Below are 19,130 nucleotides of genomic sequence, written 5' to 3' on the forward strand. Positions count from 1 at the left end.
CTGGTACAAGACCCATGCTGAAGGGTGATGGCCAATGTCTGATGCTCCTGTGCTCTTACCAAGGGGGTACCGGGTTCACCAAGCATTTCCTTCAGGTAGTGAGCAGTGCTCACCACATGCTACTCTGCCTGTTTCATAGCTCCTGAAAAAGGCCGGTGTTTTGAGATGACATTAGCACGCTGATCAGGGACAGGATCGGGGACGGATCAGGGACAGGGGAGTCAAAGAAGAAAGTCACAAAATGGCGAGAATCATGAGTCCAAGTCAGAAAGTCAAGGGAGCAAATTCCAAAAACAACAAGTGCACATTTTGCGGAGGGTAACTAGAGGGGGAAAAGAGCCAGAGACCCAGGAGGGAGGAGGGCAGTCAGTTTCAAAGTCATAGCCGTACTGTCCATGAGCAAAATTTCAAGGCAGCGGGGGCAGTAGTGTCTGATCCGGTGGTCCATAGGTCAAGGAAGCATGTTGCAGGTGCCAAAGCAGCAGTATATAGAGCGGGTGGCAACAAAGAGCGGTGCCGAGACTTTATACCTCTGCTATGTCCCTAAATCGGGCCAGATGTCTTGCGAGGAGGCAAAACAGTCAGCAGCAACGCGGGCATGCAGTAGGCGGCCCCTCCCCCACCGGCTGTGTCTGCCTCGTACCTATGCTGCGGGCAGGCAGGACAACCTCAATAGCAGTCTTTCCCTACAGGAGGTAAACCGGCAGAGCTGTACCTTGGGGTGGGGATGGCGAGAGGGCTCCGCAAATAGTCAAAGCTAGATGCAGAGGTATCAGGCTACCATCTTACAACCTCCCGGGTGCAAGCTCAGTATCCTCCAAATGCCATCTTAGTTCACGGTTGCTGAGGAGCATTTTGTTTCATTGCTCGGCTCACCAATGATCGAGGGAAGTGATGTTGTGTTCTGCGATAGCCGCAGACATTCCAATAGCGGAATGTGTGCTTCATGTGGGTTTTAACAGTGGAGGCTGGTGTTCATGGGCGAGATGGGTGCCGCCCTGCCACCCTTGGGGCATTAAAAAAAATATGAGCTGGAGCACCGAGCAGATAGCAATAAATTGTGCTGGTGGTTCCCCTGGCATCATGGGGACACCACAACACAAACATATATGCAAATTAAGCCTCACAGGGTATTATTGGATGCAGTGAATGTTTTAACAGCGTTTCTCACCCTGTGCTCGGGAGCTTGAGCGTCTTTCTTTTTGAACTCTTTTTTTATTTTGTCCCATGCTGCCCAGCCGGCTCCCTGCCCGGCCAGCTTTGTCTCTGCTGGTGGGGGAACTGGAAATCTCCTTTTCCCTTCCCGTTCTGTGCGGTCAGGGTATAGTGGTTGCAGTGGCTGTTGTGCTCTCCTCAGACATGGAAGTGGTGGCCAGGCTGCCACCATTGAAGGTATGCAACGGGCCCCCGTCGGAGAATAGGGGACCCTGAGGATGGGGTCCCTGATGTTGGAGAGCTCTTGCGTGGGGTCCTAACACACTCTCTCCCAAGCGCCTGATCTCTGCTGCTGCTCATTGTTGGTGTTTTTTATTTCCCTATCCTTCACTCTTCCAGTGCTCTCCCACCCCCCCCCCCGTGCTCCATTTTTTATACATTTAGTTTTTTTAAACTTTTTTAGGAGGGTCCACAAGCTGCACTTTGATACTGGGCTACATCTGTCATTAAATGCACTTTTACGCACGTGTTATTATTTATTTCTGCTAATTTACCACTCCAAGATAGCCATCTACCATTTTGAAATGGTACATTCAAAAAAGGCATAGTGGCCAAAGGGTCATGACGTATGTACAAATACACGACGATGCATGTAAATGTCATCATACTGGGATATTTTGTTTATCAGCCACAATAAACATTTTTTTTTCTTTTTGTCATTGCTGAAAAGCATCCGCAAAATGCCATGGCAAATCCAAAAGGGGAGACCTATTGGCTTTCCTAATGCCTGTTTTTGTAGGAAATATACTCTATACCAGCTACAGATCAGATGTCCCAACCAGTGCTTGAAATGGAAATATAGAAGTGCAGGTGTTCTGTACCAGCGTACCTGCTTGTTTCCGAGAAGTGCTGGTGCTCTCCAATTAAAAGTATAGCATTTCTCTTGAGAAGTGCCGGTACTCTCCCTCTCAAAATAAAAAAAGTGCTGGTACGATGTACCGGACAGTACTGGCCCATTTAAAGCTCTGGTCTCAACATAATACTCTCTTGGGCATTATTCTTCCGCCGCATAACATTTCTGTCTTTTTGAACTTCATTTGTTACTTGGTACTTTACACGACAGGACTTATTCAATATCCGAACGCCTGTCTAGGCACAAATGCTGCCCAATCCTCAGCTAAATGAGGGGTTTACCTCCTACAAATAAATATTTACTACCTCACTGTCCATCAGTAATTAAGAGACCTTACCCCTTAATGTGCCAGTTTTTTTTTTATCAACGCTAACCGTTTTGTTGTAATTTTGACATGAAGGATATTTTTCTTTGGCTTTTGTAGAGGAGTACATTTCTCTCTTTCCTTGGTCATAACTTTGTTGTGATGGTATTTAACATTAGACAATGTGGTGAATATCTGTCATTGCCTTTGTAGTAAAAGGTCGTTATTGCGTTTGCAACATTGGACTATAATAGTATAGGATTTTATGGGGGATGTTTTGTGCAGCACTTTGTAAAGATAAAATTCCAATTTGTGCCTGATTTTTACTGTCCACTTTCAACCACAGAGATGCACCCCTACAATAGACTGCGAGCAGGCCCAGAGGCACTGGCCTGTTGGAAAGAGGAATATGGGCAGAGTCATTGTTTAATAAGTATGTATGACAGTGAGGCCCTTGCAAATGTCCACAGGAGAGATACTGAGGAAATTCAGAACATAGCACAGTAGCAGAGACGAAGGCAGTGTAGAAGGAACATTGGGCAAGCAAAGGATTTATCGTAAATCTAAAGGTGTACCTAATATCAAACCATGCCTTCATCTAAATACTCATGTTCCTCAATGTATCATTGAGAGTGTGAATTTTGAAGTGTGTCTGACCTAATAAGCATTTTTATTTCTCAAATATGGAATTTTGTCTCATAAAGAGACATCACTTCGGGCCTGATTATGAGTTTAATGGTGCGGCGTCAGGTCTGCAGGGATTTTTTGGGTGTTCCCACTGCAGTGCCTTTAAAAATAGGCACTGCAATTAGAAAGTCTATGCCGTCCAGGAACTGGTGTGAATGCACATGGGGGGCACATGTTGTGCCCCCTGTGTGCATACACAGGATGTGAAGCACAAGGGGTCACAGGGCCCCCTTCGTTCCCTCTCCCCCAGGGTTTCCATGGAGCAGGAACCGCCATGAAAACCCTGATGGAGAGGAAACTCGCAATATGCTTGGCAGGACCACGGTGGTCCAGCCAAGCATATTACGGCCTATAGACCTTCGCGCTAACTATAACTGCTGAATTTCTATGGTTTTGTTCAACTGAAATCTGAGCCGAATTATAACATCTCTGTAACCTTTGTTTTTTTCAGTGAATTTCTATGTTTTTTAAATTCCATTTCCTGACTATATTGTCCCTGTAACTTTTGTTTTTTTTCTGTGAATTTCTAAGGTTATTTTTTAATGTTAATTCCTAACTATAATGTCCCTGTAATCTTTGGCTTTTTACGTGAATTTTGAAGGTTTAAATATAATTCTTTCCAAACTGTAACATGTAACCTTTGAGATTGGGTGTGTGAGTGGCTGTATGAGTCTGTGACTGAGGGTGTAAATGGTTTTGTGGGTGTGAGTGGCTGTATGGGTCTCCGAGAGGGTGCTTAAGTGTCTGAGTGGGTGTCTGAGTGGGTGCATGACTGAGTGTCTGTGTGGGTCTGTAAATGGTTGAGAGAGTGCCTGGGTAGGTTTGCTAGTGCCTCCATGAGTGTGTGTGTCAGTCTGTGAGTGGGTGCATGAGTGTTTGAGTCTGTGAGTGAGTATGTCAGTCTCTGAGTGGGTCTGTGAGGGCTATGTAAGTCTCTTAGAGGGTCTGTGAGTCATTGTGTGAGTCTCTGAGCAGGCTTTTGTGTGGGTGTTAGAGAATATGAGGGGTTCTGTAAATGGGTACATGAGTGTCTAAGTGGGTCTGTGAGTAGGTGTAGATGTCTGAGTGGGTCTGTGAGTGGCTTCATGAGTGTCTGAATGGGTCTGTGAGTGGCTGAGAGTTTTTGAGTGGGCCTGTGAGTGGGTGTAAGTATCTGAGTGGGTCCGTGAGTAGGTGCATGAGTGGGTCAATTAGTGTGTGTGAAAGTGTATGAGTAAGCATGTGAGTGGGCGTGTAAATGGGTCTGTGAGTGTTTCACTGTGTATGAGTGGCTGTATCAGTGTCCGAGTGGGTCTGTCAGTGGGTGTGTGAGTGCCTTAGTGTGTGAGTGGGTGTTTAAGTGTCAGTGTGTAAGTTGCTGTGTGAGTGACTGGGCCAACCTGCTCCTTTAGCCAACAGGAGTCCACAGTTTTGCACAAAATATCTACTCAAGTGGAGTACTTTCCTTTGGTTAATTAGAAACTGCTACCTCATCGGGTAAATGTCCTGTGTGTTTACTACACTACACCTCTGTAATGGACCATGATGAAATGTCTCCAAAGACCTGGTGTGCATTTCAGCAAGTGATTGTTCCATCAACGTCTTTATCCAGAAATCTGTGATAACATGAATCCTCTTATTGAGAGGACAACAAGACAACAAAGAGGACAATCTCCAGCTTACAATGGTACTTCTTCTTAGGTACATGAAGTAGGTGCTTATTTGTTTGGTGGAGATGTCCTCGTATTACTCGGCATGAAGAATGCAACACCACAATCGTCAGGAAACGTGCTGGCGCTGCCATTAGGTAAGCTGTCTATAATCCTTGCAACAGCCAGGAAGACCTTGCATAGTACTGTGATGGGCGGGAGGCCCACCTAATTATTAGAAGGAGAGAGAGGCCATGTGGTCTCCTTCTGCGGGCCAATTTTGGACCCAGGATCCCATCCCCGAGGCCTGGCCGCAAGTCAATGGGGAGGGTCCACATGGCCCCCCTCTCTGGGCCGATTTCAGCCCCGGGATCCCTTCCCCATGGCCCAACCTTAAAAGGCTGTGTGCTTTTGTGTCCACCCAGGGTACCCAGTAAGCAGTGCTGGGGACCGCAGGGGGAGCCTGAATGTCCCCACAGTGCCTACCAGCTCCCCGCCTCCAGCAGGAGCAGGCATTGCTCTCACACACAGGAAGCTGCAAAACATGCATCTCTGTACCCAGCAACTGGGAACAGTTTAACACCTCCTACTTGCTGGGAGCGGAGTAAGAGTTTGCTCTGACTTGACAGGAGCTGTCACATCTCCTGCCCAAGTCAGAGCAAACAGCTATGTCCTGGGGTGGGCACCGTAGGACATAGCAAGTGCAAGCCCTGAGGGTGGTGGTCCCTAGGGCCATTAATGGTTTCAGGAAGGGGGCCACAAGACCGCCTCCTTCTGTGTTCAAGGGCTGGCCCCAGGGAGGTGGTGGTCTCTGGGACCATATATGGACTGTGAGGGGGGCTGTGTGATCTTCCACCCAGATTTAGATCTTTTATAGGCCCCAGGGAGGTAGTGGTCCCCGTAGCTCGGAGAGGTCCGAGCATCCCTCCTTTAATCCGTTTTTTGCCCCAGGAGGAGGTGGTCCTCGGGTCTTCAATGAGCCCCAGAAAGAGGATTCATGCAGTCACCCTCCATCTAATAATTATAGCCCCGGGGAGGTGGTTACCCCCAAGGTTCAATGAGCCCAATGGATGGGAATCCGGGTGGCCACCCTTCAATATTTTAATACAGCCTCAGGATGGTGGCAGTCTCTGGGGCTCTTAACAGCCCAAGGAGGGGGGCCCATGTGCCCCCAACTTCTAAAAAAATGCCCCCCTGGACCTGGCTGAGAGACATCACTTTTTCTTTAGGTTTTTTTTGCCATAGATTCGTGGCAACATTTTTTTAAGTGCTTTTTTGCCCTGGTGGGGTCCCAGCAGGACCCCAGGGCTGGGGGTTCATTGTGCCCCCATTTTGTTCCCCACGTTTTTCCTGGGACTCAGCTGAGGCTGAGCCCTAAGATGGCTGCTAACACTTCTTGGTTAAAGTGTTGGCAGCCAATCAAATTTCATCACGTTGACTAACGAATCTTCGTAGGATCTGCATCCAGAGACATACAAATTTAGATTTCCTTTAAGTTCTTGACAATTACTGAATGGATTTACACCAAAAACGTGTGATCTGCGAAATCGAATCTACCTTTCTGCCAAATTTGGTGTGCTTCCGTCAAGCAGTTTGGGCTGTAGTCATGTTCAAAAGCCCCATGGGAATTAACATTTTTTTAATCCCCCGTCCTCGCCTTTTTCTTGGTTCCTGATTGATGAGTCGCACCAAAACTTTATATGCACAACAAGACCCACCAGCAAACTTTTGGGGGGAAATTTCATGAGATTCATCAAATGGCGCAAAGTTATGTGCAAAAAACACTTTTCCTATGGAAACATGGTCCTATTTATAACAGTCATTTTAATGTCTGGTTTACAGCACAGAATAAACAAATCCATTGTTATAAAGTATTTAACATATGCATGTTAATCCCTGTTCGGTGTATCATTCCGCATTCTATCAAGTGCTTTCACTGAAATCAATCGGGCACTATTTTACACCTGCAAACTACACTCAATCAGCACAATGTTTGTCACATTTAATACTTTATCTACTGTATGTATTATATACAGAGCTCAGTCCTTTTTTTACTTTTCCCCAGTATTTGCAAGGCCAACAGAGCTGTCTTTGTTAGAATAAGCTGCATTTGTGCATGTAACACATAAAGCATTTTTGATACCTTTGTTTAGATGTGATGGCACATTAAAGACCGACTTATTGGCTTTACGAATGCTAGGTATTGCTGCTATTCTTATTTCAGATCTGTTTAGTGCACAATCTGCATTTAGTAAGGATGAACAACCAGGACTGGACTTGGGAACCAAAAGCAGACCTGGCAATAATGCTTTAAGCAGCCCCCGTTTCCAGGCGCAGTCTCTCTCTTTCCATCCATTCTCTGTCTCTCTCTCTTTTTCTCCATTCTCTCTCTTCTCTCTGCTCCCTCTCTGATCTCTATCTCAACACCTTCCCCCTCTCTCTCTCTTTCACTCACTCTTGAAGTCTCTCACATGCCTGCTGCAGTGAATATGGGGGAGCTGAGTAGAGTGAAAGATACCCCAGGATTGGCCTGGGGCTTAGAAAATCGGCGTCCAAGGGTTATGTTATGTTATGTACCGACTCTTCTATAGCGCACGGCTACCCCGAAGGGTGTCCCGGCGCTTTGGCAAAGAGACCTGAAAACCGAGGAAACACAACACAGCAGCTCACAGTGGTCACAGGATTTATGAAGAAAAGAGCCACGTCTTCAGCTCCCTTCTAAAAGAAAGGAGACTGTTGGCTTTACGAAGAGTGATAGGGAGCTCATTCCAGCGTTATGCCGCCAGATATCGGAAGGACCGTCCTCCCATCCGGGCACGTCTGATAGATGGTACATCTGCTTTGGCCAACTCAGCCGACCGCAACATCCTCCGCGGCGCATAAAAAACCCTGCGCTTCCTGATGTAGTTCGGGCCCACTGAATGAAGGGCCTTAAATGCCAAAGTCAGAATCTTAAAAACGATTCTTTTGGAGATGGGCAGCCAGTGCAGCCTTTTTAGCAGATCCGAGGCTCTTGCTCTCCGTGGCAGGCCAAATATAGCTCTTGCCGCTGAATTTTGCACTATTTGCAGTCTGGCCAACAAATATTTAGGCAATCCTGAATAAAGAGCATTGGCGTAGTCGAGACGCGACCCAACTAACGCCTGGACCGTAATTTTTTTGTACTGCAAAGAAAGCAGTGGAAGAAATTTTCTGAGCATCTTCAGGATGCCGAAGCATTTCCCAGACAACCCAATAATATGGGGTCTGAAAGAGAGGTTGTCGTCACACAATACCCCAAGATTCTTAGCTTGGGACGACGTCTTCTCAGGTGGAAACATGTCCTGAGGCCACCACGATTTCCAACAAGGATCAGGGGCACACCCAAAGAAAAGCAACTCAGACTTATCTGAGTTGCATTTCAGGCTGTGCCGCTGAAACCACGCAAAGACCGCACTCAGACAGCCCTTGATCCTGTCCCCATCAAAAACCTCTCCCTTCCTGCAAGTAAACAGGAGCTGGGTGTCATCAGCGTAAGATATGATCTGGGCACCGAAAGCCTCCGCTACCTCCGCCAGACGTGCCATATAGATATTAAAAATGGTGGGGCTCAGAATGGACCCTTGAGGAACCCCCACCTCTAGCAGTGGCATTTCGGCGGAGAACGGAGGTGCCCAGATCACCTGTCGACGACCTGATAGAAAGGATTGAAACCAATCCAACCCCCTTCCCACGCAGCCCAATCTCCCAGAGTCTAACAAGGAGGGCGTCATGTGGGACGGTGTCGAAAGCCGCCGATAGGTCAAGCATGACTAACATAGCCTTTCCCCCGAGATCAAGAGTTTCTCTGATAGCTTCGGTAACCTCCAAAAGAGCTGTCTCCGTGCTATAATTAGCACGGAAACCCGATTGAGAATCATGGAGGATGTTGTTACTCTCGATGAAGTTGGTAATCGAGAGCTGTACATGTTTCTCAACCACCTTAGCCAGAGCAGGAAGCAGGGAGATAGGTCTATAGTTAGCCTGCATCAGGGGGTCTAGTGTAGGTTTTTTGAGCAATGGCAGAATCAGTGCGTGTTTCCATGCCCGCGGCACCACTCCCGAACTCAGGGAGAGATTAAGCAGAGGGTTCAGCAAGTTGTTAACTGCAGAAGCCACTCTACCCAAACACTTTGCTGGACATGGATCCAGAGGTGAGCCAGACTGTAGCCGGGACAACAAATCGTGAGATGTGGCACAGGACAACGATGGAAAGGCCGATAGTATGGGCCCTGTCTCTTCCCTTAATGACGGTACAGAGCTCGGTTTAAATGCTAACACATCTGCATCATCAATGGGGAAAGACTCCTGAATAGCCTTAATTTTAAGTACAAAAAAATCAGCAAGCTGCCTAATCCACTCTTCTGTGTGAGAGTGAGGGGGTGAACAAGCAGCTGGAGAGGAAAACTCCTTTACTATTCTAAAAAGTTCCCTACTCATATTCTCCGCTTCATCTATTCTGCGCTCAAGATATTCTTTTTTGCCTTCGGAAATCTGTTTGTGGTAGAGTTTCATAACGTCACGATATTTTATTTTCTCCTCTAACTCGTATTTACGCCGCCACAATCTTTCGGCCTTTTTACATTCTTGGCGCATTTTCCTTAATGATGGAGTGAACCAAGGAGCAGACATATGACTTAGGATTAATTTGGCAGGCTTAACAGGTGCTAAAACCTCAAACCTTGCTATAAGCCACTTATGAACCAGATCAAGGTCAGAGTCTAGATCACCTGTGAGGATACAGGGATACCGACAGAGGGCGTCCGACAACATTTCCGCCGTAACCAGATGAAAAGATCTAGATTGTCGGGTCGCGCCCTTCTGCTTTCTCTGGCCGATCTTGGTTCCATAAGGGATCCCAAAATGTATTATAAAATGGTCCGACCATAACACAGGGAGAGGCGGGGACACAGCAATCTGCCTCGTAGAGAAAATTAAGTCAAGTGTATGGCCTTTAATATGGGTGGGTCTGTCAATATAGGGGGCAAGCCCGAGCAAGGCCGTAATGTCCCGCAGTTTAGACGCATCCGGGTCCACTATCATGTCCATATGGAGGTTTAAATCCCCTAACAAGACACAGTGCGCCGATCGCATACAAGGTATAGAGAGTGCAGCCTGCAGGTCATCAAAGAACGTGCCAATGGGCCCGGGAGGTCTGTAAACAAGGATCCCAGTGCACGTCTGAGAAGGCGAAAGGCCAATTGTAAAGCCTAAGGCTTCACAACCTGAGATGTTCTCAACAGGAAAAGAAGTGCACACTAGGGACTTATCCACTATAAGGGCCACTCCACCTCCCCTGCCCCCAACTCTATCCTTCCTTAAGATGGTATAGTTTGGAGGTAGGGCGCAGGCTAGATCAGGACCTGAGCCCTCCCCCAACCATGTCTCTGTTAAAAACAGGCAGGATAAGCTAGAGTCAGCAAGTAGATTCCAGATGTCCGTGGAATGTTTGACAAGGGATCTGGTGTTCAAAAGAGCACATTGACAGTACTGAATAGGAGGTGGCAACACCGCTTTCAGCGAAACAGCAGGGCGCCACCCACAGGCAGAGCACCCTTTCCTCAGGAGACGTCCTCCGGGAAATACACATTTACACAATGGAGAATGGTTACGCAGAGCCGACAGCTCCGCAGCATTGTAAACAATCATCACAACTCCAAACCAAAAATAAAAGGGAAGAACACCCAAAATTACCAAATAAAAAGATAAAAGAAGAGCCAGAGTCCCACCTCATACACCTCCGAGACGCTGACGAGCGCAGACGGGCGGGACTCTGGCGCGACTCAGGCGCAGGGAAGGCGCTTCCGCTGCGCGTCACCACTGCGCGCTACTAGCGAGCTTTAAATAGCGTGCTCTCGGCATCCCAGATCACCTGGACGCTCCAAGATGGCGCTCAGACTCCCCTTCCCAAAACAAGATGTCACTGGCAACCACAACTTCCCGGGAAACCGGACCCGCCGAAACAGCGGTGGTGCTTCCAACAAATTATGGTGCAAGGTAGGGGGCAAGAGCGGAATTAAGAACAAGGGATGAATGAAAAAAAAAAAAATTTTTTTAAATTAAATCCCAAAATGGGATTATTTAAAATACCATAGTGCAATGCAATAATAGCGCGCGACCAGCGCGACCAGCAGCGAGGCGCCGATGTGAATCTCGGCCCCAGGACACCGTACCAGGTTGTCTCCTTGTGGTGCTCGCCCTAAATAGCGTGCTCTCGGCGTCCCAGATCACCTGGACGCTCCAAGATGGCGCTCAGACTCCCCTTCCCAAAACAAGATGTCACTGGCAACCACAACCTCCCGGGAAACCGGACCCGCCGAAACAGCGGTGGTGCTTCCAACAAATTATGGTGCAAGGTAGGGGGCAAGAGCGGAATTAAGAACAAGGGATGAATGAAAAATAAATAAATAAATAAATTAAATCCAAAAACGGGAATATTTAAAATACCACAGTGCAATGCAATAATAGCGCGCGACCAGCGCGACCAGCAGCGAGGCGCCGATGTGAATCTCGGCCCCAGGACACCTTACCAGGTTGTCACCTCGTGGTGCTCGCCCTAAATAGCGTGCTCTCGGCGTCCCAGATCACCTGGACGCTCCAAGATGGCGCTCAGACTCCCCTTCCCAAAACAAGATGTCACTGGCAACCACAACCTCCCGGGAAACCGGACCCGCCGAAACAGCGGTGGTGCTTCCAACAAATTATGGTGCAAGGTAGGGGGCAAGAGCGGAATTAAGAACAAGGGATGAATGAAAAAAATAAATAAATAAATAAATTAAATCCAAAAACGGGATTATTTAAAATACCACAGTGCAATGCAATAATAGCGCGCGACCAGCGCGACCAGCAGCGAGGCGCCGATGTGAATCTCGGCCCCAGGACACCTTACCAGGTTGTCTCCTCGTGGTGCTCGCCCTAAATAGCGTGCTCTCGGCGTCCCAGATCACCTGGACGCTCCAAGATGGCGCTCAGACTCCCCTTCCCAAAACAAGATGTCACTGGCAACCACAACCTCCCGGGAAACCGGACCCGCCGAAACAAACCTCACTTAGTGTGAATTTTTTTATCGCCTCCTATCGCTGGATTTTATCGCAGAGATAACGCAGTATTACCAACGTTTATCTCCAATGCGATATAAAATCCAGCGATAGCGGCGAAACTCATGTTTAACGTGAGATTTCCAGCGATAAAAATCCGATCTTTAAGGAAAATCTCGCTAATAGGCAGGTGGGGACTGAGCCTTAGAATCCACCTCCCATTGGCTAATATGGCTAAGTCAGGTTTTTACCAGGTGTAAAATTCTGGCGCTAATCACGGTTAGCGCACATTTTTTTATCGCGTTGCGGGTATTGCTAATAGGCGATAGATGTGTTAGCGACTGCTTTCAGTCGCTAACAGGTTGGGTATGCCCACTTTGCATGTCATTAGCGATAAATATCGCTGACATGCAAAGCTGGCCCCAAACCAGTCGCTATCGCCTAAAAGCTGTCGCTAACTGCTGTTAGCGACAGCTTGGTGATATGGCGATAAAAATATTGCCGCTTTAGCGGGAAAAAGTCCCGCTAAAGCGGCGATATTTGCCTTGCTAATATACCCCCAGATACTTTAAATTGTGCACATATGTCGTTTATTTGAGTTTCGCTTCGTGGCTGTGGGGCTGCTTTAAAATTGTGCTTAAATCCTCCAACAAAGTGTCATTTTGCCCCTTTTTTGTGGCAATGAAATGCTTTTAAGTCACATAATTTTGGCAAGTTTTGCCATTGCCATTGACGTCCGTAATTTGTGTAGGCATGACAACATATCCTCTTCAATGGTAGTATTGTATTACTTTTCCAGTGAAACATGCGTTGCACAACCATGAATAAGTTTGAAATGGCCTACTGTGAGTATTTCCCGTATCTATGCACTCTTTGTTAATATTATGGTTACTGTTACCTGTCCTATTGTTGGTAAAGTATGAAACAAGTGCCACCTAATGCGGCAGATTAAATCATTGTCGTTGCTTTTTTTTCTCTTCTTTTTAGAGTTAAGTAAATCCACAGCTGCTTTTGGTTGGTTGAACAAATGCAAGAGTTGTATGTTTCAGATATAAAGCATACATTGAACAGTAACGGGATCTTCTTAATTGCTACAGTTGCCTTGAGTCTACCGTTTGGTATATCTTTATTTTAAGCAACTGGAGGAAGTTGTGTACAATGAAATAGCGAACGGTGACTAACCTTTTTTTTGCTTATTTTAATTTAGTTCATGTGGCGTGAAGGAGCTGTTTATAAAACGTCATCTGTCATTCGCTGCCAAGGCCTGGAACGAACTCCCTGTCTACGTCAGACGCCTCTCCCACCCTGCACACCTTCAGGAAGAGCTTAAAGACCTGTTGTTTTTTCTGCTAATCCCGAGCGCCCCCCCGCCCCCAGCGCCTTGAGACCCTCAGGGTGAGTAGTGCACTTTAAAATGCCCAGTTTGATTGATTTGTGACAAGACAAGTTACATTTTACATCCATCACAAGAATGCAGCACACCTTTACATCAAACTTTCATATTCCATCATAAAAATGCCCATTGAATGCAAACACTAACATGTTATCATTTTTTTTTATGTCACAAATATAAAGGGTATACTGCGGCATGTCTAAAAGATAAGCAAGTGATTATGTAAAAAATGTACACAAAATATTCAATGCGTAAAACGTAACCAATCTAACTACTGCCAGAAATGAAAAGGCACTACATTCATGTTTTTTTTAATATCAACAAATGTTGTAAATGAGTGGTGTAATTTAAAACTCAAGTAACAATATATTGAGTGAAAGACTGTGCACATGTGCTCTAGTTTACTCGTATATATGGTCATTGTTTGGGAAATTTTGATATTCACTTACTTTCCTGTCAGACTTGCAAAAAATACAAAAATGATACTGTATGTAAGTTGTGTATTTAAGTTTCGTGCTGTTTCCTAACGCTGCCTTACATTCTCTAGCCTCTGCTTACAGTAATATTATATTTCATTCTTTCTCTGTAAATCTTTCTGCCGGGTCCATTATTTTGGAAACATGAAAGTGGGCAGGGCTTAAGCCATAGATACTTGCCATAAAGCTTCATGATCCTGGTCTGGAAGATCCCTCTTCCAGCTCTCCATCAGTGGACTTTGTGCCCCTTCTTCTGCCTGAATCAACATCCAATACCACTCTGTGATTTCTTTCCACAGCATGGGACGTAGACGTATCCTAGTCTCCGCCTCCAGTTCCCTTCACCATTTTTGGCCAAGGTATTTGCCCAGCTTACTAGTTGATAATATATACATTTTGAGACCGAATCACTGGAAATCTCTGACAGTCTCTGCCACAAAATTAGTTTAGAATTTTCTAGGAGCTGCCCCCAATAATTTATCTCACACGCATGCAGAGGGTTTGCTAGTGAATCCAAAAGGCAGTTAGGGGTACCCGGAGAGTCCCAAATAGGAGCAGAGTCACAATAATATGGTATTTGCAATGTAAGTCTTATATGATACCAGATCTTGGCCGCACCCTGAAGAATCTTTATGGAATTATGTGAGACCCGCGCCACTGAGAAAGAATCATCTTTTCACTATGCATAAGGCTTACTTGAAGCCTCGGAGGTTATCGAAGATGGGAAGTCAGGCAGTAAACAAATGCTCCAAATGTGGCGAAGAGAATGTGGACGAAGCGCATATGTTCTGGCAGTGTCCCTCAATCCAGACCTTCTAGGATAAAGTGGGTAAGATCATATCGGAAGTCGTAGGTGAAGTACTAAAGTCGAGTTTGGATATAGTCTTCTTTGGGGTACTGAAAGGTGGGGCAAAATGTTTTAACTTTACTAAAATTCAAAAAAACATTATCTTTGTCTTAATTCTTCTTGCATGTAGCTCTCATGCCCCCTTACAGAGGTGGAATGGATTCGATCAGTACAAAGGGTTGCAACTGTTGACCGAGCTATTAAGAAGGTCAGGAGAACAACATTTTGGGAATTATGGGACATATGGTTTGAAGTGTATGTAACAATTTCAACTTTTTAGTTGTGAAACATTCTCTAATTTTCTAGTTTAAACTTGATTGGGTAGAAAACGCTGTGGCCTGTAAATCATTTTCTGAGTATGGTCTTCTACTATTTGTTTCTTTTGTTATATCTCTGGTCCTATGATTAGTAATATGCTTTGCAGGTTGGTCGGTCATCACAGAGCCACAACTAGATTTACCTGACCAGTGAAGTTAGTCCCTTTGACCGGACAGGGGGAAATCTGTTAACGTGGGATGCTTATTACATTCCCTACTTATGGAGAGACCGGGTACCCCCAGTCCTAGTAGAATGGACCCTCTTCGACATTTTAGTATATTGACAAATGAGGACAAAAAATAAAAGTGGGTAGGTATTCCTGGTTCTAGTTTTCTTCCCCTTTGCTGGGAAAATAACTCTTAATCGCCATTATGTGAGGCAGAGATACCGGCTGGGAATTTGATGATTCTGGCCCCCGGTATCACCAGACCAAAATATGTGAAACTCGTAATGAGGGCTCATCAGTATTGAGGAGGGAATGTTGATAATGAACAGTGTGTTTGTGGAATTGCTTAACAGTAATTACAATGTTATTTTTAAGTCTGGCATTAACCATGATTTATTGATAACGCTGAAAGACTAGAAGACAGCGTCAGAACTATTGGCTTTATTACTGTAGGGTAATTTAAAACTATTGAGAAGTCGAAGATTGTCGACAATTTGGACTGGACTTGGTCCCAGTAGGATTTGAGAAGTCAGCTGTGAAAAACCACATGTTGGTGGGAACCAGCCTCGTCTCCTGAGTACCAACATTTTCCACCCTCATGAAGCTTCAGTTTATGAAGCCTAGCAGGTGTCCAGTGTAAAAGGTGCTTAGCAAAGAATTTCATCTGGAAAATAGATGGTGCAATTTTGTCCCTCAAGGCCATTTTATTAATGTTCTACCATCCTTTGTCAGAGATGTGTCCAATTGTTTCTTTGTCAAAATTATTGGCCCATTTAAGGGAAGGGAAGACTGTTGGGCCTGGGAGGACTAGAGAGTATCCATATATTTTAGAAACGAAGTGATTGGACCTAAGCCAACTTAATAGGTGACCTGGTAAGGAAGGAAGGTTTGGTTTGCTTAATTTGGATTATTTGACTTTTAACATTAAAAAAGCTGTAAAAGTCTAGTGCCGAAAGATTGTAAGCATGAGCTAAACTAGAGAAAGGTAAAGAACAATTATTATCATCCAAAAGATCTTTGAATTGTAAAATGCCCTTGGATGCCCATGTTTCAAGGGAAAAGGTAGGTGTATCAATCCTAGTTTTGGTATAATCCCAAAATGCTGCAAGCGTGGAACTTTGTAATGGTATCTGCCTATACTTATCTAATCTTTGAAGAGCCCCTATAGTGTTAGAAAATATCATCTGTGATTGAGGAGGTTTAAATTTAGGCATTGTGATGATGGCTGGGAGAGTAAATGGAGCACACAGAGCTGCTTCTATTTCTACCCATCGTGGAGGATCTAGTGAATGAGGAGCAAACCATAGAGCACCTTGAGCAGCTAAAAAAGATGGCTGGTATAAACTCCAATTAGGAAGGTTGCAGTTCCCTAAAGAGATATCCTTTCGAAGGACTTTGTAAGAAATCCTGGCCCTCTTATCTCTCCAAAGAAACGTAGAGCCTCATTTATGAGACCGTGCATCACTTTTATGCCCCTGGTGCGTGCGTCACAGCGTAAAAAAGCTGCCTTGTTTGCACCAAATTTACAAAGTGACGCATCTAGGTAGATGCGTCACTTTGTATACCCCTGCGCTACATTGTACCTGCGCCAGGTGTAATGTATGCAGGAGGGCGTTCTGACGCAAGAAAAGGTCATAGAAATGACGCAGTGAAATCTATAAGATTTCACTGCGCCACTTCTAGGACGCAAATGCGACAATTTCTTACGCCTGCCTCACAGCAGGCGTACGACTGACGTAGGCCCTTTCACATGGGGCATGACGCTGCGATGCATCACTTTTTATAAATGAGGCCCTTTGAGGTTAATCATTCAATGTTCTGGAAGAAATTGAGTGACCAATTAAAGGGGAGCATCCTTGAAACAAAGTGAACTATCGGTGTTAGATTCTCCCCAACCACGAGATGAATTTAGGAGACCATGAAATTAGTAAATCCTTGATTTTGGAGAAAGTCTTTGTTTCATTCAATGCAAGAGTGTTGACTAAGTCTCTACCAAACCAGATCCCTACAGTAAAATTAGAACCCAGAGCATCCAAATCTTTGATTACCTTAAGCTGTAATGATATGTCTCTTCTAGATCTACTCCTCTCGGTTGCTGTGATGGTTATTTTATCGGAATGGAAATCTTTCATCTACATTTCGTTCCATAATTGGTGGGCGTGGGTCTTATTTTTAAGAAGTGCCCATATTTCACACTCAAAAAGAAGGTCCTTCCCTGAGATATCCTCTACTATCAGGCGCTTCTTAGATAAATTTGCTTCATTACATTGATAATGTAAACAATATAGTCTGTACACTTGCCATTATCTTTACTGTATTTATGGGACTTAGCTGTGCACTTCCCTCCATCTACTCTCCTTCCCCTTTAGCCCTTTCATTACATTCATTGTTTGTGTGACAAGGTCGGGTGCTACACCTTGCTACATTCCTTGCCATCTTTAGACATGTTCTGAGATTCTCTCTTATCTTACTTTATTTAGCTCTATTATAAGAAATTATTATAGGCACACAACCCTTAACCTTATTGCTTTACCAGATTTATTTATTTATTTATTTTTTTGTGCCACTTATATCTGTCTTCCATGTTATGTTGTCCTGTGGTAAGATGATGTACTATTACACATATTTTATTCTATGTTCTGTAATACAATGAAATATTTTGTACTATGATTACATCTTGTTTGACACGAATCACTGACAGAATTTTGAAGCTCAGAATATCGACCTACAGAAATATCGAAGGAAGAATATCGAAGTCTAGAATATCAACATCCTATTTACATTATGGTATGTACAAAAATTTCGATAGAAAAAATATCGATGTCTAAAATCTTGTTATTAATATCGTTTTTAGTTACGCTAAAAAACTATTGTAAAATAAAGTAAAAAATACATATAATTAAAATACACATAGTTACAAATATTTCAAAATGTTTAACAATTATAATAATATATATATATATATAATGTAAAAATCAATTAAAAATATACATATAATATATATATACTTATTAATATTTTTTAATAATTATAAGAACTTATACATTGTTAAAAATATCTTATAAATTATAAATACATCCATACATATGAAACAATATTATGAATAAAAATTAAATAAATATATATACCAAATTTAAAAAATGTAAATTATTTTTTATATTTTTAAATTAATTATTTACTACATTAACGAAAATAATACAACAAATATTAGATAGCGGAGTGAATAAAATTACTATTCCAGCTCCAAACAGTGCAACAGTAGGGAAAGTGTTGGATAGCGTAGGGGTAAAAATGATTATTCGCACTCCAGTGAGTGCAACAATAGGGAAAGTGTTGGATAGCGTAGGGGTTAAAATGACTATTCCCACTCCAGTGAGTGTAACAGTCGGGAAAGTGTTGGATATATTAGGGGTTAAAATTACTATTCCCACTCCAGGGAGGGCAACAGTAGGGTTAGTGTTGGATAGCGTAGGGGTTAACATTACTATTCCCACTCCAGGGAGTGCAACAGTAGGGAAAGTGCTGGATAGCGTAGGGGTAAAAATGACTATTCCCACTCCAGTAAGTGCAACAGTATGGAAAGTGTTGGATAGCGTATGGGTGAAAATTACTATTCCCACTCCAGTGAGAGCAACAATAGGGAAAGTGTTGAATAGCGTAGGGGTTAAAATTACTATTCCAACTCCAGTGAGTGTAACACTATGGAAAATGTAGGTTAGCGTAGGGGTTAAATTAACATACTTATTATTTAAATAATGTTCGTAAAATAAATTACATATTAATAGTTAATTAACAAAACATTAATAATAAAGACCAATAAAATTACATTAATATTTACCTAAATAATATTAAATGACTTCCCTCCCTATTCTCCCATAAACACACAACCCACTACACATAAAAATTAACACAATTGATTTAATTATAAATTAATCAATTGATATAAATTAATTACCAATGAAAAATTAACTAACGAAAAATTAATAATCAATACCAATTAAGAAATATTAATAATTACTTAATTATTATACATTACTTCCCACCCTATTCCCCTATAAACCCACAACCCGCTACACATAAAAAATACCACAATTAATTTAACTATCAATTAATAAAAAATAATTACCAATTAATAATAGATTAACAATAAATTAATTAACAATAACATTAAATACATAAATAAATAAT

At 43.7% G+C, this 19,130-nt stretch overlaps 1 protein-coding gene across 2 annotated transcripts in view; it reads left to right on the forward strand.

The window, feature by feature from the left end:
• LOC144761620 (uncharacterized) overlaps positions 1–19,130 on the forward strand; it is an 878,183-nt gene that overhangs the window by 108,328 nt on the left and 750,725 nt on the right. For both annotated transcript variants that reach the window (XM_078646920.1, XM_078646921.1), the window contains exon 2: positions 12,950–13,137. The gene's annotated coding sequence lies outside the window, so the exon portion shown is untranslated. The remainder of the gene's footprint in view (positions 1–12,949; positions 13,138–19,130) is intronic.

This window comes from Lissotriton helveticus, chromosome 6 (genome assembly GCF_964261635.1).
Source record: "Lissotriton helveticus chromosome 6, aLisHel1.1, whole genome shotgun sequence".
Classification (NCBI taxonomy): Eukaryota; Metazoa; Chordata; class Amphibia; order Caudata; family Salamandridae; genus Lissotriton; species Lissotriton helveticus.